The sequence below is a fragment of the Alligator mississippiensis genome, chromosome 1 (assembly GCF_030867095.1).
Source record: "Alligator mississippiensis isolate rAllMis1 chromosome 1, rAllMis1, whole genome shotgun sequence".
In the NCBI taxonomy this organism is placed as follows: Eukaryota; Metazoa; Chordata; order Crocodylia; family Alligatoridae; genus Alligator; species Alligator mississippiensis.
Window position 1 is genome coordinate 154,075,643 of NC_081824.1, and position 21,401 is coordinate 154,097,043.

Consider the following 21,401-nt stretch of genomic DNA (forward strand, 5'->3'; position numbering starts at 1 on the left):
GGAGCTTCAGTGAGATGGGAGTCCAAGACGGGTGGTTGTTCCTCAAGGAGACGATCTCCAAGCTCAAAGGGAGTCATTCCCAATGCACACCAAAGGGAGCAGGAGCGTTAAGAAACCCCTGTGGCTCAGCAAAGGCATCCAGCGATGCCTGAGGGCAAAAAAGGAGGTGTACAAACAGTGGAAGCAAGGGGCTATCACAAAGAAGCATTACACCTCTGTTGCGTGGGACTGTAGGGAGGCTGTTAGGAAGGCCAAGGCAGAGATGGAGCTAGGGCTAGCAACCAGAATTAAGGATAATAAAAAGTCCTTTTTCAAATACATGGGAAGAAGGCACCGGGTAACATCGGGCCCCTACAGGATAGGCTTGGCAATCTGGTGATTGCAGCAAATGAAAAAGCGGACCTCTTTAACGAGTTCTTCTCCTCCATATTCCTGATCAGGGACTGGGACATCTCCCCCACTAGAACTGTGGACAGACCCACAGGAGGCACCACCATGCCTAGGGTCAGGGACAACCTAGTTAGGGAACTTTTGGAGGGGCTGGACATGTTTAAATCAGTAGGTCCAGATGCTCTTCACTCGAGGGTGCTGAGGGAATTGGCGGGGGTCATAGCAGGGCCCCTGGCAGGGCTTTATGAGCACTCGTGGGGCTCTGGCCAGGTACCAGAGGATTGGAAAAGGGCCAATGCAGTCCCCACTTACAAGAAGGGGAGAAAGGAGGACCCCAGCAATTATAGGTCAGTCAGTCTTACCTCAGTCCTTGGGAAGACCTTTGAGAAAATTAACAAGGAGCACATCTGCAAGAGCCCAGCAGGGGAGGTAATGCTCAGGGGCAACCAACATGGGTTCATTGAGGGCAGGTCCTGCCTGATTAACCTTGTTTATTTTTATGATCAGGTCACAAAGTCCCTGAACGAGGGTGTTGGGGTAGATGTCGTCTTCTTGGACTTTAAGAAGGCCTCTATCACGGTTTCCCAACACGTTCTCATAAAAAAACTTGGTGACTGCAGCACTGATGCCTACACAGTGAGATGGGTGGCAAACTGGCTAGATGGTCGCACCCAGAGAGTGGTGGTGGACAGGTAATTTTCAACCTAGAGGGATGTGAGCAGTGGAGTCCCCCAGGGCTTGGTCCTGGGGCCTGTACTGTTCAACATCTTTATCAGTGATCTGGATGTGGGTGTGGAATGCACGCTGTCCAAATTCACTGATGACACTAAGATGTGGGGTGAGCTGGGCATACTGGATGGGAGGGACAGAATCCAACTAGATCTAGACAGGTTACAGAGGTGGGCAGATGAGAATAGGATGAAATTCAATGCAGAGAAGTGCAAGGTGCTGCATCTAGTGAGAAGGAACCAGCACACACCTATAGGCTGGGGAACACCCTTCTTGTCAACACTGCGACAGAAAGAGATCTTGGAGTCATTGTTCACTCCAGGATGAACATGAGCTGCCAATGTGAGGAAGCGGTCAGTAAGGCTAACTGCACCTTGTCAAGCATCTACAGATGCATCACAAGCAGGTCCAGGGAGGTGATCCTTACCCCTATGCAGCATTGCTCAGGCCACAGCTGGAGTACTATATCCAGTTCTGGGCACCGCACTTCAAGAGGGATGTGGCTAGCATCAAGAGAGTCCAGAGGAGGGCCACTCACATGTTCAAGGGGCAGCCCTACGAAGAGAGGCTAAAGGGCCTGAACCTATTCAGCTTCCACAAGAGAAGGCTGAGAGGGGATCTGGTGGCCATTTAGAAACTCACCAGAGTGGACCAGCGGAAATTGGGGGAAGCTCTGTTCCCCCAGGCACCACCAGGTTACTAGGAATAACGGCCACAAATTGTTAGAGAGAAGGTTCAGGCTGGACATCAGGAGACATTACTTTACAATTAGGGCTGCCAGGCTCTGGAATGGGCTCCCAAGTGAGGTGGTACTCTCTCGTACCTTGGGGATCTTCAAGAGGAGGCTGGACAGATATTTGGCTGGGGTGATATGATCCCGGCACCCGTTCCTGCCCAGGGCAGGGGGTCGGATCTGATGATCTGTTTGGGTCTCTTCCGACCCCAAGTAGTATGATACTAAATATGTCAATTACAACTGGCATTTCTTACAGGTTCTGCTGTGTTTAATGGACCACAAGAAACACTTCTTTGGGAGGAAATGGAAAGATACATGATGCCAGCATACTGAGGAGAACTCAAATTTACATGCCAGAACAAGCTAGGACCTTACTCCCTCCTACTGTTAAGAATATGATATAAGTACCCACTTATACCCCTATGTCCTAGTGTAAGCTGTTATGGGCAGATTCTGGGCAGATCACAGCAGGACATGTTTGGTTAAGCTAGTGGAGCTGATCATTTTTACTTTTGGAAATGGGTTGGGTAGCTTCAGTATAAGCCCAGGCTGTAGGAGCACAGCCAGCAGTTAAACCTATGGAGCGAGAGGAGTAACATCACTCAGCTTGCAGACTGCAGGTCCTGGAACACCTGGAGGTCAGGGTAGGAACCATGGGGATAGAGGAGGTTCCTGAGGTCCTGGATAAGACCTGAAACTGCTCCCTGTTGGGGTCGGATGGTGTGGTGGGGCTGCCTGTGGTGGGGCAGTTTCCAGGAAATGCCACATCTGTGCTTCCCCAGTGAAAGACGAGGATGGGGCACCATAAAGTCTCAGCCCCCATAACCTGGTGGGTAACCCCATAGAGGAGACAGGCTGGGGGTCCAAGCACGTTGACAGACACTTGAGGCATGAGTGGGCAGTAAGCCGAGCTTGAGACAACCAAGGCCAGAGAGGGCCAGGGGCTAAAATCAGCCCGCGGTGTGGCGTGGGAGACTTGATGCCCCGTCATATAGAGTATGGCCTGAAATGGGTGGCCTGAAGGTCTGTGAGGGACCAGCCCTGCTAAAGGTAGTATGAGAGAAGCTTAACATGGGGACTGAGTTTGGCCCGATAAGGGGCCGAGAGAACTGGCACCAGTATGTGATGCCATCTGCAAGGCATGGGATACAGTATAAGGAATGGTTTGGAGCTGTGCATTTTGCCCTTGGCATCAGGGCAAGCAAATGGGCAGCCTCCCACTTATAAACACCTATTTAGTGAAAACATCAAAGGCATGGCAGGTGAGGCAGGGCAGACTGCCCTAGACAGGCTGATGTCATGATAGACCTCAAGATGCCCTGCACCCCTTTTCCCCCCCCCCCCCCCCCCCCCCCCCCCCGCAATCACACTGCTACATACCTTTTGCATTTTCTTTGACTTACATTATTTTGTGATGCACTCTCCTGTGCAAATTATAGAATTTACTAGCTACAAGCTGTTGTTATTTCAGTGTTTAGGGAAGCTTGCTGTGATTACTTGTGAAAATAACTGTAGTTTATGAATTTGAGATCTGTACTAGCTAAAGGCTTTTATGCTGGTTTTTTTTTTTTTTTTTTTTTTTAAAAAGGGTCATAGGGTCCTGTTGAAAACTTAAAAAAAAAAAAAATTATATGTTTCTGAATTTTGTATCCTGAACAGTTTGCATATTGTGGAACATTTAAAAAAAACCTTTGACAGTCTATACACATGTTAGAGGGGCTGTCTTAATTAGAACAGTTCCTGGACAGCCACTCTAATTAAAAGTCATGTGTATTAAGCCCCACAGTATTTCAGAATGGTGGTAGGATGCTTTATCTAAAGCTCACTTGAAATGGTTTAAGTCAAGCACTCCCATGGCCATTTTGAAACATGCAGGGGCTTAATACATGTGATGGTGAGGCAACACTGGAGCGTTCCAATTAGAACACAGAGCAGACTCTATTTAATTATTTAGTAATTTATTAGAATGTGAACAAGCACGTGCATAGGCACCTTTTCTACATAACTTCAGGTAGTCAACTTCAAAACAAACAACTACTGCAGAGAACCAAAGTACATTTAAATATATATATATATATATCTCAGGAGAAGGAAAGAAGAGTAGTATTTCAGGCAGACCAGCTACCTGCTAACAACTGGAAAATGTATGTTAAAGCACAGTATAGTGCAGTTGTGAGTATTTGTTTGCTCGAGTGTTCAGTATTTGTAAGCGCGTGTAACACAGCAGAAACCCCAAAATTAAGAAAGAACAAACCAGAAAAAAGCACATCAGAATCAGCTAAACTTAACAAAGACGTGCAAATAGTTTCATGGTACCCACTGCCCATGTCTTTTTTTTTTTTTTTTTTTTTTCCTCTCCTTCCTTGCCAACAATGTGCCCAGCACACATTGTACAGAGCTACACAAAGGCCATGGGTTACACAGGGGTGGGCAAAATACGGCCCGTGGGGCGGATTCGGCTTGCCAGGCACCTCTGTCTGGCCCATGGGGCCCCTCCATAAGCCCCCTGTAAACACTGGCCCTCGCTGCCTCTCTGCAAGCTGGCACATTCCTGCAGGAGGTCTGCTTTGGTTGCTAAGCAAACCAACTTGAGGCCAGTGAGAGACAGTATTAGTGGGGCCACTAAAGGCTGCCACAGCTGCCATATGTAACAAGACCCCACCTCTGAAGACAATATAGTTATTGTTATGAAGGATATTGTCCTGGGGCTTCACCAACCCCCAGCCTGGCCTGACCTGCCCCAGCCCTAAGCCAGGGGGCATTAGACAAGAAGCCCCTGCCTGGCAGAGACTTTTGCCTGGCCACCCCAAGGCTGTTTCCAGGCTCCCTGCCTGCAAGACTGGAAATGCAGGTAAGGGCCTCACTGGGTCAGGGCTAGGGACTTCCGCAGGGGGAAAAGGGTGAGAGTGCTGGGAGCTACATGCTATGGGGCTGCGTTGGGCTCCCTACCCAGCTGTCCCTGGGGTCCTGCTACCAGCCTAGGGGAATCCAGTCATGCCACACCTCCCTGCATTTCCTAGGGGACTCAGACATCCAGGGTGGTAGAGAACTGCAGCTGCTACCATGCTGGCTCTGGTACACAGTACAAGGTGGTTGTGACCACACCACTGCACTCTCACCTTGGATCCTCCCCTCTCCATGAGCATGCTGTCCTGCTCCTGGGGAGGCTTCTCCCTGCTTCACAAATCTCTTCATGAGCCTTTCTACTTGTTCCTCTTTGCACGTTAGGAATTGCACCACTCAAAACCTCTTTTCAGAAAAGCTTTCACAATTAGACCATCTGCCCAACCAGTTCCTAGGCAAGATGGCTGGCCCCAAAGCTATTGAAGTGCATGGGAAGCAATGACAGAGAGAGAGAGAGCACTGTATTGTTGTCAACATGAAAAAAACCTAAACCATTTTCATCTTATTTTCCATGTCAACACAATGCAGTTTACTACTGCTATTCTTTTTCTCATTTGTGAGATCTGCCATCTGGAAGCAACAGGGACAAATGTTACTAGAGAGAACAGTTTAACACATTGTTGGCAAAATGCTCCACAAGTTTCTGAAAAACATTATATGAAAAAATGTTGTGGCACAGTTCTATGGGAGTTAAGTCCTCACAAGGCCTCTCTTACTAGCATTGCCCCCTATTTGTTTTTCAGGCTGCCCAACTCACTGAGGTTCTACTGGAAGTTCCCAATGGAGAAAAGAGGTGGCATTCCAGGCTAGTGGTGGGTTTACATAAAAGGGTATACAAACGTAATTTGGGGAGAGGGGCAGTAAATGGAGGGATCTAGCAGTTCCAGAGGTGGACAATCCAGAGTTTGCCCTGAGAAGCCACAAGAATTTCTACTTCATGATTCTTGCAAATTTTTCCTCTGCCATCTTAGTCAGGAGGAAGATTGTTATAATGCTGAAGAAGGCTAGTGGTTATTGATAGCTATGAAGTGCACTGTCCTTGCACCACTACCACTGTGGCAGAGCTGGGGAAAAGAGAGGGGAAGAAACCCCACTTGCCACCCCAACCTGGCCGTCCGGTTCCCTGAGACTCACTGGATGTCTGGCCCCAGCACTGGAGCAGCAGAGCCAGGACGCCGTCTCTGCTCATTCCTGGTGGAGTGGGGATGAGCAGCAGAGCCGGGAACCAGCCAGGAACCAGTGCTGGCTCAAACTGGAACTTCTGGCAGGGGCATGGCTGCAGCTCCTTAGATACCTCTCAAATGAAGCAGGAGCCAGCTGATTCAGAGCCATTCCCCCTTATAGCAGAAGAGAGCAGCCCCAATTGTGTGGCAGAGACAGGTGGTGATTGGCCCCAGGAATCAGGCAGAAGCCTTAAAAGCTTCCAGGAAACTGGATCCAGAGGCAGGGTGAGGAGAGAGCATGTCTGATGGCAGACAGGTGAGAAGCAGCCTGTCTGCACACTTTTTCTTGTATTGATAGTAAATGGACTCCTGGGGATACCAGGAGCCAAAGCTGGTGCTTACAGTCATGATGCTGGGGCGCAGCTTTAATTCTGACTGATTAATATTCGGAGGTATGAGCCAGGAGTGTAGGGGTGGAGGAGCTCCGGCTGCATGCTATTAGCACGCTCCAGCAGCCTTGGCATCACATGTATTCAGCATCCCCATACTTCAGCATGCCCCCATGCTTTAGTTAAAGCACCCTCACCACCATTTTGAAGTGTGGGATATTGAATACATGAGATCCAGCAGGCACTTTAATTAGGGTGGCTCCTGAGAGCCACTCTAATTAAAATATCCCACCACCTGCAGCATGTATAGAGACACCCTAAAGGATTAAAAAACAAACAGGCTTCTGTGAAATCTAGCTGAGTGGAAATAACTGGGTAGTAATAACTATACGATAGGGGATTATGGGAATGGCAGAGGAGGATTATTTGCATTGATGCTCAGGTGATCTTGTCAATGGTACGTCTACACTGCAACAGGGATGGGTTGAGGAGTGAGTAACCCCATGCCCTCCAGTGTGTTTGATAGCTTGGGCTATACTTACCCCTGAATAATAGGGACAAGGAGACTTCTGGGCACTTAAGTGGCCTGGGACATAGAGAAAGTCTCAGATCTGTCTGTGTTGTCCTCAGTCCTGGCCTATGCTTACCTCCTCAGCCTCTTGCTTTCCTTCTTCCCCTTTGGTATATCGGCAATGCAATCCCAGAAGGACTGTAGCATTGTGTTAAGCTGCCCATACTAGCTGAGCTACTGAAGGAATAGTTCAGCTGCAGCAGCAGGTGGCTCTGCATAGGCTAACTTATGCTGCTTTTTCTACCCTTCTTCATATGTATGGGTCAGCTCCATTTCAAACTCCTTAAGTAATGGGAGATTGTGGCCCTCTACAAAGGCCCCTCTATAAAGGGAGTGTGGCAGGGCACTGTGTGTGCCTGCCACTTTAAGGGCCTGGAGCTGGCAGCCACCAGGTACCTGATGAGGGCAACCATTTTGGAGTCAAGGGCTGTCTATAGAAACAGGGCAGTTTGGCTGCTGGAAGCCAGGCAACAACACTGCCTGGCCAGAGGGCTGCTGGTATCATCTGGAGGTAAGGGAGGAGCTGTAGGGGATGGTCAGGAGGCTCCTGATCCTGGGCATGACCTAAAACTGCTCCCTGCCAGGCATGGGTGGTCTGGTGGGGCTCCCAGTGGTGCGGGAGCCCCCAGGAAATGCCAGGCCAGTTACCACCCTGGTGAAAGGTGGGTCGGGGAGCCTTAACCTCTAGCTCCCACCACCGGGTGGGTAACCCCTGTGTTTGAAGGGCCCAGAGGGCAAACCCCGGGAGAGAGTGAGGGGCTAGAGACCCGACCTGAACGAGAGAGTACCCTCGACTGGCCCATGCTGGGGCCAGGACCAGGACGGTCAAAAGGGCCAGGGGCCCACCACGAGGGATGCCCAAGAGCCGGGGGCCTGGGGTCCCGACTGGCCTGGAGGTGGGCCAGGGCTGGTAGCCAGAGGTCCCGGGGGGACCACACCTGAGAGGGGAACATAGTTTTGGGGGGCTAGGTAGCCTGAATGAAGGCAGAGAGGCCGCCTGAGTGGGGGGGATCATGGAGGGGTCCTGTTAGGAGGATTCTGGGGCCCAGTGTGGGGGCCGGTGATTATGTGAACATCAAGATGCCATCTGCGAGGCTTGGACTGTGGTATAGGGGAGGAAAGGAGCAGCAGAGAGCGCCCCCCTGGCATTGGGGCACCAAAACGGGTAGCCTCCTGCTTAATTGACATCAATTAATTAATCAATTAACATCAAGGCATGGTGGGCGAGAAGGCGGGTAGTTGGACCAAGAACAGGTGGGTGGGCCACGGAGATCGGCCCAAGTAGGCCCCTGATACAGGGAGTAATGGGATTAAAACCCCCAAAATAATATGATTACTGTGATCATCCTGTGAGTAATTTTTTTTTAAAGTGTTGACTGGTAAATTTAGAACATACTGAATGAGCTACACAGGCTCAAAGTCCTATTGAAGGAAAGGGAGACTTTTTACAAAACACTCTTTCCTATTCCAATCCTTGAAAAGAGACAGGGGTATGTGTCTTTAATGTAATGTACTTTGTACATCTATATATTCATTACTGCACATTAAGTTTAGTACGTGGATAGCCAAGTACTAAATCAATGTGCAGTAAGTTGCGCTACTGAGCAGTAGCACTGGTGCACGGGCTTTTTCAGACGCTAACTGCTTGGTAGCCTAATACTACTGCACAGTAGCGTATTAGCATAGGTTTTGTCTGGCATGCTCCTGTGCAGTATTATTAGGCTACTGCACAGTTAGCATCTCATGTAGGTGCACCCACAGAGACACAAAAGCTGAAAGCAAAATAAAGCCCTGATCCTTCAAGATATTGCACACAAACAGATCAGACAGAAAAGCTTACACATTTGGTAAAAACCTGCTGGCTAGTAAAGGAAAATAGCATTAATTGATGATGCAATGTAATCTAGTGCATGGGGCACTGGACAGAGGGGTAAGAGACCTTTGCCCTAATTTTACTACTGCCAGGCTGTATTACCTTGGGAAGCCATTTCACTTCTCTGTCTCTTCTCTCTTAGCATGCATCAACACTGCAGAATACCTACATGTTGTGACATGCCTTGTGGCTCAGATCCCACCAACCACAGTAAAAGCCTTTAAACACATGTTGAAAGGAATGCTTTCCTGTCTTCAGCTGGGGGTGAGGGAGAGTGAAGGGCAGACCACATGTCCTTACTTACATACTTTTCCATGTGAAAGCAGCAAAATTTTTTACCTCAGCTTGTGTTTAAGCCATCTTCTTGGGCCATTCTCACAACTCCTTCTGCCTGTATTACCCAGGTTTTTCTACCTCCTGACTTCCTACTTAATGTTGTATGTAATAGAAGCTACCAGCCACTCCACAAATGATTGCTTTGTGTTTAACCCTTTTCTTCCCAGTGGTCTGCTCAAGTTTCAGTGTAGCTCAGCTCAGATACACTGATCTTGGTGGTTTCTTCTGACCCTGGATGACACCCAGACCTGGCTACCCATGCCCCAGCATGACACTTAGCATCCTGGAATCATGCCCCTCCCCAGGGCATCCCACATGGGCATTCATGAGATTTGTGGTCAATCAAGTGTTGCAGAACAATGAAGTAGTACCTTCTGCAGTTGACATAATCACTTGTTCTTCCTCTCAGGCCCTTGGGCACGTGTTATCTGTGACCATAAGACAATTTGCAAAACCCAGTATCTGAAAGTCAGCTATTAATTCTGGCATGTTTTTTAGGCTTACCAGTGATGGGTAAGCCATAATGTTAATATGTCATGAACCTCCACCGCTACAACAGCAATCACTGACTCCCCAAAACTAAACTGGTGTGCAATGAATGGGAACAAGTTTAGGATAGCCAGTTAGTAGTTGTTAATAGCAGTTTGCTCCTGGTCTGAAATGGTTTTCTCTGATTCAGTTGTTCTAGCACTAAGAGGTGGGTAAGTCTCCTCACACAGGTCCATGAAGGTCTGTTTCCTCACAGGGAAATTCTGGAGTGATTGCTGTTTATCCCTGTCACTGAGCCGTCGTCACCCTGGAGGGCTATATTCACCAGGCTCAGTGCCTGTGTTCTTCTCAGTCCCTTGCTGGGGGTTAGGGGTTTTGCCCCCTCTCTCCTCTTAAGAGAGAACACCCCCAGTCCTTAATCTGCCTCTCCTGCCATGGCTTTGATGAAATCAACAACAGGAGGAAACAGGTTAATGACAATCACGGTTCTCTTCAGAAGGTGGCAGGCTTTACTCCACCCATCCAGTTTAGTCTTATGTAGAAATATGCTATGCAGTATCTGGCTTTAAGGGCCAAGTTTGCGAGTGTCTCCACCCCTACACTCCCGCCTCATTCATCCAAATAATAATCGGTCACAACTAAAGCTGCGCCCCAGCGTTGTGGCTGTAAGCTGTGACTTTGGCTCCTGGTATCCTCAGGATTCCTTTTACTATCAATATAAGAAAAGGCTGCTTCTCACCTGTCTGCTGTTGGAAGTGCTCTCTCCTCCGCTCACCACTGGATCTTGTTTTCTGGAAGCTTTTGAGACTTCTACCTGATTCTCCGAACCAATCGCCGGTTGTCTCCACTGCACAGCTGGGGCTGCTCCCTTCTGCTGGAAAGGAGAATGGTTCTTTATCAGCTGACTCCTGCCTCACCTGTGAGGCATCTAAGAAGCTGCAACCATGCCCCCACCATAATGGCCAGCTTGAGCCAGCAGGTGCTTCCTGCATTGGCTACCGGCTCTGTCACTCATCCCCGTTCTGCCAGGGATGAGCAGAAATGCCGTCCCAGCTCTGCTGCCCCTGTGCTGGAACTGGACATCTGGCGAGTTTTGGGGAATGGGACAGCCAGGGTGGGTGACAAGCAGGGTTTCTTCCTTTTCTTTCCCCCGGCTTTGCCACAATCCCAGATCTTGAGGATGATGAGATTCTGCTGTTCTATTTCTGCACTACAACTCCTGGTCCACATAGGAACCATACCTGTCATGAATGACTTCTACCACCTTTTATGCTTCATCATCATTTCCCAAAGTGACATCCATAGTCTCACCAAGCATCTAACCTGCTGGAAAAACAATTTGCATGTAAGCAGGACCAGTTCAGCTAATGGATCCATGGCTGAGGCCCCAGTTAGCTTACAGAACTAGACATGCCTCAGATGAACATGTTACAGAAGGTACTTTCACATAATATTCTGGCAGGACACAAACTCCCTAACAGCCCACCCTGAACTAATCCCCAGAGCAGTCCCAACTGGTGTGGAGTTAAGAGTTCTGGGGTGTGCCCTGGGAATACGAGCATAAAACATTCAGCATAGTCTTGAATATGACTACACAGAGGGCATGTGCAGCTCAGCAACATACACTCCAAGTGAACTTAGGTAACAACACATGCCTGCTGGTCCGTGAATCTGGACATGAGTACACACTGCAGTTCAGACATATCTTTTGCTCTGTCTACGTGGTTCTTTACCACTGAGAAAGTTATTTTCCCAAAGAAAACAAAATCAAACAGCTGCAACTATAAACTAAATATAAACCGTGGCCTGTGCAGCATCCCCTGACAAATCTGTCTGGCCTGCTGAATCCTTCAGTCGGGTGTCACCTCAGTCATTTACTTACCAACGCAGCTGTCTTAAAATTGTATCAATTGGGAGACTAGGGAATAGAAAGTATTTGCTTATATACACAGTAACCTTTAGTACGTGTCGGTGAAATACATCCCCCTTAATTTATTCTATGCATTATTTTTAATTTCAAAAGGTTTTCTTAGAAGTACAGTTGGGGTTAACTTTTAGCAACACAGTACTCTCTGAATTACCTATCCCAGTGATTCTCAACCAGGGTGCTACAGGAAGCCATGCAATGTTAGGTGTGCAAACACGATTTACAAGATAAACTCAGAGATTTCAAATAGGAATCCATGGTGTTACAAACAGTTTGACCTGCTGTGGACTTCCTGGGTTCTTTACAACAGAAGACTTGCTTTATTATTTTTTTCAGTAAAAAAATGAGTGAAAACTAAGAGCTGGCATTTTCTAAGTGGTGCCTCAAGTCTAACAAGGGGTATCTCAAGTCTAAAAATGTTGAGAACTAGTGACCTATATCATTCTTCTCAGCAAGATTTGTCAAAAGACACGAGTTCTAACTTGTGGGGGAAGGGGAGAGTGGAAAGCTGTTTTTAAGAATTATATGTCCCAACTCTCAGTGGCATTGAGTAGAGAGATGAGCAGAGATGTACAAACTTTCAGGAAAAAAAAAAAGGCTTTCCCCCCATTTTTCCTAAGGCCTCATGTGGAAAAGAATTAAAATTTGGGGGAAAAATTAAGGAAATTTTATAGTAAATATTTTCTCTCAGAATAAACAGTGAAAGAATGTGTTAGGTAATGTTAGAAATGATAATATAAACTACTGCATCTCAGTCTTTCATATTTTTTCTAAAAACCAATAAGTATTTCAAATGAAGTTATTTAATTTAAGAATGTATAGTAGTTGGCAGTTACCACCCCTATGCACTGTGGGCCTGTATTCCATATGTATCTATATAACTCCATGGGGCATATTATTGCAGCCTCAGGTCAGCAGTGGACTGAGTGATGCATTTCAGTGGACAAGTGTATAGGAGAAAGAATTAGAAACTCTGTGATAACATCTTTTTTGTTTACAATAGCAGTGAAACTGCACAGTAGATTAGTAATTAAATATGTGAAGTAATAGAGAAGATTGGAAGTGGGAAAACTATTCATACTGTAGTCTCTAAGAAGTAGGAAGAAAAGCATTGTAAGAATAAAAAGCTGAAACTTTCTAGCAAAATGAGATGAAGGAGTATAGTAATGCCATCTACAAGTTAAGTAAAAACAAAAAACTACAGGTAATTGAAGGTCTTAAAGTTAAATGTGTATGACTCCCTGTACTTGATAAGGATAGATTTTGGGTTCACCTACAAAAATCTCTGAAAGTTTACAGCCAATTGTTTCTGCCATCACTTTGTCTGAATCAGACAAAAGTTTTTTCAGACATTCCTCAATTTATAGCCAAGATAAAAAAGTCAACTGTTTCTGAGAATCTAAGTACATCTCCACCCACAAGTGAATAAAAACTAAAAAGTGAAGGATTTTATTTGTTGAAGGGAAGCATGAAAACAGCATACCCCCAGTGGCTGCAGAGGAATAGAGAGCTCCAGTAGGTAGCAGCAGTGCCGTTGGCGGCAGAAGCATGTGTGGAGCTGCCACAGGCAGCTGCAGCACTGTTGATGGCCATCAGTAAGCATCTGTAGACATTGCCAGCAGTGTTGGCAGCAGCCAGCTGTGATCGGTTCCAATTCAATTCGGAGAGACTAAGGGGTCCTCTGATTTGATATGGATTTGGAGATTTGGCCACTGAATTGGGCCAAATCTCCTCTGAACCGAAGCTTCACACAGCCCTAGTGATCATAGCACTGTCACAGCCATTGAGTAGATTACTACATTTATGACTAAATGGTGGAAAAGTAGTAGAGTATTGAACTTTTTCAGGTATTTAGTTCTGGAGTGTATTTTAGTGATCTGCCAAATATATTGCTCCTAAAACCTGGCTGGGAAGGTTTTATCCAGCACAACCTCTACTCATCTGATTTCCTGTCTATTTCAGATTCTTAACATCTTTTGCAGCACCTGAAAGGAACGGGTAAGTTCTGTAGATGGAAGACTTTTATTCAGTTTATTCCACAGCATTCCTAATGTTGTAGTTTTCATGATGTGGCAACTTTTTCTTCTAATGAGTAACTAGAGTTCAAAAGCCATTTAGGTAAAGAAGAGAAGCTGAGGTCATGGCTTCTAGATTGGTGAGATCGCTTGAGAAGCTACAAGAGACTATTTGGGACTGTAGAATAACTGATTCTCTACAGGCTTCCGCTGATGTAGTAGTTTTGAATTACAGATCATTAAAATCTTAAACTGATGTGAATGAGGCTCACTCAAATTGCTTTCAAAATAATAGAAATAAGAGAGTTACTTATTAAATAAAAAGAGCAATTCTGCCTGCTGTGGCTTTTGTACACAAACAAGCAAACCATAGTTAAAATGAACAGGACAAGAATCCAAACACAACAAAATAGTGCAAATACTGGTAACCCATTCACAGTAGCCTGTTAAGATTCTTGTTCACAAATTGGATTTGCTTAGGTTTCTTTCAGATTACAGCATTTTTTTAAATTTTACCAGGCCTCCAATCCTGTGACATTCACAAGCATGCCTTACTGAAATAAACCTCATTGTTTTAGCTTGAATAAAGATTGCTCATGTGGTAAGGTTAGAAGGAACTGAGCCCCCTGGGAATAAACACTGATCACAGAGAAACGAAAGATTAGTTTTGTAATAGATGCAATGGTATTGTGTAATGCATATGCCCAACAGCCAAAGAATCACATTGTAATATATTTTCTTGATTGTCCACTCTCTCGCACTGCTATAAGAGATCTAATGTGCTAGAATTATAAAAGAAGCAGAGTGAACTGAAGAATCAGGTCTTTTGCACTAACCACCCACCCCAAATAATGGAAAAACTGCATTCACTTCAAAGACTGCTTGGTTTACATTTTTTTCTTTATGGAAGCTGAGCTGTTTCTTTAAGGTGGGAAAAAACTTGAAACCAGGCCCAAACCTTTTTGAATTATTAGAAATAATGTTAACTTAAAGAATTTTTAGAATTTTGCAGCTAAAGGTGTTCATTAATGTATCATGCTGCTGCAGTTGGAAAGGGATGAGTTTTTCAGTGTCACCAATGGGCTGGTCATTTTTAGCCTCAATATGAGACTGATGGCCTTCCAGCAGATAGGGAAGTGATCTGTGAGTCCAGAGATGACTAAAGAGGCCAATCCAAGATCTCCATTTTCAACTACAGACATAGCAAGTAGTTTCAGGAGGAAGAAGTGGATCTTGGTGATGTTGGGTCATAGTTCTTTCTCATTATCTGTCTTATCTATCTGCCTTCATAATGAGGCGAGTTTGCTTGAAATGGCTGATGCCTTGTTGTACATCACAGTGTCACTGAGGATGATTCAGTGCTTGAGTCTCCCAGGTATTGTGAGGGACCAGGGAGAGCATAGGTGAACTGGCTTAATGGTTAGACCACTGAGAGAAAGCAGGGGCCTTGGGGTTGGGTCATAAGACAGAAGCCATACCCAACCAAGCCCAAAGGAAAACCCAGGGCCAGAGTCTAGAACATAGTCCAGCATCAGGATCTGCAGATCAGATGCTGAGTACTGCCTCTATTTTGAAAACAACATAAAGGAAATGATCTTTTAGCAGCTCAATTTAGCTAAATCTGAACAAAATTTAATGGGACAAAGAAAAAAGTATTTTTGTAGCCTGAGGACATTTTAACAGCTGAATCTCAAATGTTTTCTGCAGACAAAGGGAGGTGATGGAGCTTCTCAAAGGAACAGTTCCAGGAAATCTTTATTAGAGCAAGTATTCAATAGCTGAAAGGCAGTGATTGTTATCAGCACAACAAAACCAAGGAAAAGACCCCAAATTCAACTTCTAACAAAAGAGCACTAAGAAAATTAAGAATTTCTTGTTGGCTGGACTGTGGTTGAGTATTGCATTTAAAATAATTGTAGCTATAAGAACAGAACTACTTATGGAATGAGAAAAAAAATAGACATAACAGCAAAGGTAACCTATTTCAGAAAGTTAAATTGCTGGCCATCACTAGAATACCTAAGAAAGCTCTACGTAAATTTGATAGCAATAACAAAGTTCCCAAAGGATTGCCTTCTTGTTATTTCTAATATTTCTCTTTTATCTGGGAAAGAAACTGCTTAATTAGTGCATGGGTAGGGGAGATGATTTTTTTTCCCTCTGTCTGGTATGGCTTTTAAAGCTGCTTTGTTTTAGAGTTTTTTATATTATGTACTAGATGGCTGAGATTTGTTTGTCTGAATGGAGATGTCAGCTATCGGAACACCTTACCCAGGCATGTGGTAAATTCTTAAAAGTAATGACTTCTTTAATTCAGGACTGGGTTCTTTTTCAGTGGTATACTCTGGTTCAAACACACATTGGGCTTGCTGTAAGAAAAGCTATGGCCTTTATTAATGTTATACTCTATCCATAATCTATTCATCTATTTTGTGATATATTCTGATTGTTCTCTTTATGACACACTGCTGCTGCTTCCTTTGTTAACTTTCAACATACCAGGAATCCAATATTGGCTTCCCTTTCACTTGTCTGAATTCTTGATTAAGCTGCCAGTTTTTAGAATAGAAACCCAGGTTTGCAAACATGTAATAGATCTTGAAGACAAATCCTTGGCACTGGTTAAATATGTAATTAAATTGTAATTTTCTGTCACACACACCTACCATTCTTTATTGTTTTAAACCAAATCTACAACACATGAAAACAGTACCTGTCCTATACATCACTCACAGATAGAGCTTTCACAGAAGTTTCAATATTATTTTATTTTTAGAGTAACACATAATATACCTAAGCAGAATATTTTGCAAATACTAGCATTAATGTAAATTGCCCTTTACTGGTTATACAGGTTTTGGATCTTTTTCTTGTCACAGAGCATTTGCAACATACTATGTATTGGCTACTCAGAAATATTTTTAAGTACCTTAAACTAAAAGCCAAAAAAAAAGCTTTTAGTTTATAAGGAGTATAAATCTGAACCTTTTTGTAGCTGTCAGCAGATATAGAGCACAAGATGATATATTATGGTACCATGGCTTGTTCTAGCTTTCTAAGGAGCACACAAATCAGACAGCCCTCTGCTAGGTTACTAGTAATACAGAAAAAACTCTCTCTTGTAAGAGGTAGATTAGAAATATTAGCTATACTGAAAAAAGTACAGCTTGAGATTAAAGTTAAATGGGGGAAAACTAAGAGGTTGTTTATCTAAGTTAAATTAAAATTAGGCAACCAAAATTATTCTAAATGTATATATCAATGAGAAAGTAAAAAGGAAATTAGAAAAATAGAATGCCTGGCAGTGGAAGAGTATCTTGAAATGGATATTACTGAAAAGCGGTGATATATTAGATTATAAAACAAAAACAATTCAAAGAGACCAGAGTAGGTCATAAATATAAGTAAGTAATACTGTACATAAAATAGTCCACAGAATATGAAGAGTTCAACTGGATTGGAATGTACAAAAGAAACTTGTCGAGTATTCATTGGGCCCTGGTCCTCCAGACCTACTGGAGAGGACCAGAGAGCTATATTAGAGTGAGAGTAATTAAAGAGCAGGCAGCTCTGGAGGAGGGGCAGATTACAACACACAAGATGGCTGCAAGCCAGCCCAGGCAGACACGGGCATGAAAGGCTTGCCCCATGTGGCCAGTCCAGCTGGGAAGGTGACTGCCTGCAGCTGCAGAGGCACTGCATCCACGCCGCAGCCTGGCCAGCTGCCGCCCATGCATGGCAGGCAAGGGTGTCATGGAGCCGCAACTGGCTGGGAAGGCCCTACCCCCTGGCCCGGCCCCACTATCTGCCCAGCTCACTCAGGGCTGAGCAGGACTGGCTGCAGGCGCTACTGAGGGCAGGCATGGAGGGGCTGGGCTGCCAGGTACAGCTCCATGACAGCCCAGCCTGGCCTAGGTGCAGGGAGCAATCTGGGCACGCAGCTCCTGTGGCCGCAGCCAGATTGGAAGGCCCCTGCCCCCATGGCCCAGTCTGAGCCAGCTGCTCCGTGCCCGCCCTCAGCAGTGCCCACAGTCTGGCCCATCTCAGCCCCCCAGGCCCAGCCTCAGCCCTGGGCAAGGCAGGCAGGTGGCAGGGCCATGCTGGCTGGCTCTGGCCATGCCCCTGCTCCGCGAGTGGCCAATGGAGTGGAAAACTGGGCAGACTCTGGCTGTGGTCTGTGAAGAGGCTCTTTGTCCCTCTTCAGAGGAAAAGAAAGACCCATGTCACTTACCAATGGGCGCAGACATGACTCTGAGGCGGGGAACCCTGATGCGGCCAAGACCGTTTACCTAACCACTGCGTACTTTGGATTGGTTCCCCATGCAACACCCGGTCTATTTCTGTCCAGGAACTCACCCCAGGAGGAGGCTTGAGTGAGAAGATAGAGCTGGAGTGAGACACATGCCCTCCATAAAGTCTACTATACCTACCCCCAGGAACGGGGTTTGAGACTGGATATCAGTCATTGAGCTCAGAGGAGCTCTGACAGAGCAGCGTTCTGCCGAGCATGGTGGCAGCTGAGATTAAGTTCCAGAAGCTGAAGGACTGCAACGAGAAGACCCTAATGGACAGGGAAGTTTTCTTTTGATTACTCTTTTGCAGGGATTCAAGGACTGTTTAACCCCTAAGAGGGTATTAATGCCAGTAAATAAGAGATAGGTCTGAACCCCTGGAGGAAACAGGGCAGACCTAGGAAAAGGAGAACATGTTAAAGAGACCACATCTTAGGAGCTGTCAAATTAAGAGTTCCTTTGCATTTTTTTCTTTTTTTTCTACTTTTGTTTGAGAAAGAATCCTCACTGTGGAAGGTCAAATTAGGGATCAAAACTACAGAAAATAAAAGAGAGAAAAAACCTCAAAAACAAGAAGGATAAAGTATAGAGAGACTCAAATAGGCTCAAAATTAATAGAGGGGATGTTGTGAAGATTACAAATCCTGAGTGTGAAATACTCACCTGTCCGCAGCCTCTTGGGATGTGCTCACCACCGTCTTCAGTGGTGCAGGCAACTCCCTTGTAGAGTGAAGACAGGTAGGATAGTGATGAAGTAACCTATGAGAAAGATTATAAGAGCCAATTTTGGTGAGAAGCCTAAATTAGGTTTTTCCATGAGAAGATATCTAACAGTGAATGCTAATAAGGTAACAACTGTTTGGTGTAAGGCTGGGGTGCAAGGGAAGGTCGGAGCCCCAACAGGAACAAGCTTTATGTCTTAATGATTGACTCTCACCAGAACAACACCTCCCAAAGAGAAAATTCCATCAAGTTGTGGCAGATGAGAAAATGGGCTGTGGGCAGAGTCTAATCACTGTGCCTCTCCGACAGGCTCCCCATGCCCATGGGAAAGAGGGGAGACAGGAGAGTTTAATCCCCCTCCCTGCCCCATTTTTGCTTGAGGCGTTGCCCTGGCTGGTGTCTGGCCATGCCTTAGGGACAAGCCTGCAAGGGCTGCTTCCCCCTTCCCCCTCCAAGCACACCTGGGCTGGGTTCCCTGCAGGTGGTTTAACCCCCTCCCCAATCATATTCAGGCTTGCTGGGGCCTGGCCACCCCCTCTCAGTTTAGCTTCCCTTGGCCACTGCAGAAGGGAAAGGAAGGCTGCTGTAGCATCCCCTGGCTTCCGGCCTGAGCCACTGCAGGCATGTGCCTGCATTTCTGGAGTCAAAAGTGAATGTCTGTTCACTTGCAAATCAGTAAAACAAACCTGCAGATTGAATCAGTTCAGACTTGGGGTTTTTGAATGTCTGTACTTAGCTTAAGGTTCCACCCTGCCCTGCTTTTTGCCTAACTTCGGGATAACAATGTCTTTCAAGCTACTTGTAGCACAAGAGTTGATTCAAGAGGTAACAATAGTTGACCTGCTATATGAGTGGCAATTGTGTAATTAAATTCAGCATTTGCGATAAACTCATACCAAATAAATAATGCTGTAACAATAAATTTCAGAAAAGACCATTTCAACAAAATAAAAAAATCTTGTTGGACCCGCAGAGGCAAAAGCAAGTATATGAGCCTTTTCTTGTTCTTTTTGCTATGACTATCGTTGCGGTGGCTAAGATGATGCTTATCAAATGCTGTACACATAGATGCAATAAAAACATGACTAGAGCAGGGTGATTTGTTTCCTTAGTAACATGCCTGGCAATATTCCTCAAGTGCTTTTATACATTCTTAGTTTAGCATAGGTTTTGAAACCCCTGTATAGAGCTGAGTCCCAAAATCCTGACAGCTGGAAAATGAAATAAAATGTTCCCCTATACCAGGCCTGCTCATCTTAACTTGTGGATTTTTCTTGCTCACTTAACTGACCCCTTGCTTCGTTCTTCCTTGTTCAAGAAAGGCAGCATATATTCTCCTAATGTACTTCTTTTATTCTCTTCAAACAGTGACATAGGTGCAATATTAACATAGCTAATTCAGATACTAGCCATGACTGTGAGCAGCCATTTATAGGAACAGGGTAATTCCTGCCTCAGCTGTTGTTTCTGACTTTGCTGACTCTGCATTAGCTATCTTCACCTCAAGTCCTGAAGAGTTTCTCTGCAAGCATAACAGCTAGAGGCTTTCATTTTTTTTTTAAACGAGCAGGGAATCTAGAGCAGCGTTTCTCAAGCCATGGAACATGACCCAAAAGTGAGTCACAAGAATATATGAAAGGGTCGTGAACAAACTTTAAAAATGGATTCTCCTTTAAAGGAGAAAAACATGGGAAGCTGTGGCTTTTCCCTTGCAGGCTGGCAGAGCTCCAGCCTGTGAGGGGCTGCTTGGGGCCCCCCCCCGCCGCACACACCTACCCCCTGCTCCACACACGGCAAGGCTTGGGGGAGTGGGTCCAGAGTGAGGGGCTCTGGGTCGGGACTGGCCACTGATGTTTACAAATGGGTCCTGGTACAAAAAAGGTTGAGAACCACTGATCTAGAGCAGCGTTTCTCAACCCATGGGTCCCGACCCAATAGTGGGAGGCAACTACATACGAAAGTGTTGCAAGCAAACTTTAAAAATGGATTCTCCTTTAAAGGAGAAAAATGTGGGAAACCATGGCTTTCCCCTTGCAGGCTGGCAGAGCTCGACCCTATGAGGGGCTGCTTGGGGCCCTTCATGCCCCACACACTCGGGGACTGGGAGCAGCCGGTCCGGAGTGAGGAGGGGCAGAGTCAGGACTGGCCATCAATGTTTACAAATGGGTCCCGGCACAAAAAAGGGTTGAGAACTGCTGGTCTAGAGGACAAGATGCCAATCCTATTCTGGGGGTGGGGGACCAGCAAAACTGCTGTCTGACAATATAGCCTTTTTAGACTGGGGCCAGTGAGACTTGGTACTGCAGAGAAGGACCTGGGGGTCACAGTGGGCCATAAGCTGAGTATGATCCAAGGGGGGGAAGTGGTATAGTTCACGGTGGGTCTAGGCCCACATCCTCCAAGTGCAACAGGCCTGTCAGGGGCCCCCAATTGCGAAGCGACTTGCTGCCTCGCCAGGGACTACAGTGATGTCTACCTCAGAAACAACACCAGAGACAAGGATTTTGCAGGGCGGCCTCTTGTATGGCATCCACTGCAGAGCTGGGATAAAGCAAAGTTCTGGCGTGCCAGGGGCATCCTTCCTCACCCCTCACCTGAGGGCTTGTGATGTCTGACACGGGGAAGCTCGTCTCCCTTTATCCCAGCCGCTCTAACAAACACACTGCCCTGTGCCCTACAAGATGTTTAAGTCCGGAGGGACCACGGCGCACACATCCCCTCCGGGACATTGCCCCTCCTCCACGGATGTCCCAAGGAGGCTCCCCCACCCCAGCGCTGCGGTGCAGCAGAGCCGGCTGGGATCAAGCCGCCCCCTTCCCGCGCAAGCGCCCTGCCCTGCCCTGCCCGGCGGGGGCGGAGTCGCG

At 46.1% G+C, this 21,401-nt stretch overlaps 2 long non-coding RNA genes across 2 annotated transcripts in view; one reads left to right on the plus strand and one right to left on the minus strand.

The window, feature by feature from the left end:
* Positions 1-10,448, minus strand: part of LOC132244487 (uncharacterized) — a 23,097-nt gene extending 12,649 nt beyond the window's left edge. Inside the window, exon 1 of the long non-coding RNA XR_009455949.1 lies at positions 10,320-10,448. This is a non-coding gene — a long non-coding RNA (uncharacterized LOC132244487). The remainder of the gene's footprint in view (positions 1-10,319) is intronic.
* On the plus strand, positions 7,279-16,286 carry LOC132244484 (uncharacterized). The gene is made up of 3 exons (XR_009455946.1): positions 7,279-7,393; positions 13,470-13,505; positions 15,230-16,286. It is a non-coding gene; the product is annotated as an uncharacterized LOC132244484 (long non-coding RNA).
* Positions 16,287-21,401: the final 5,115 nt, after the last annotated feature.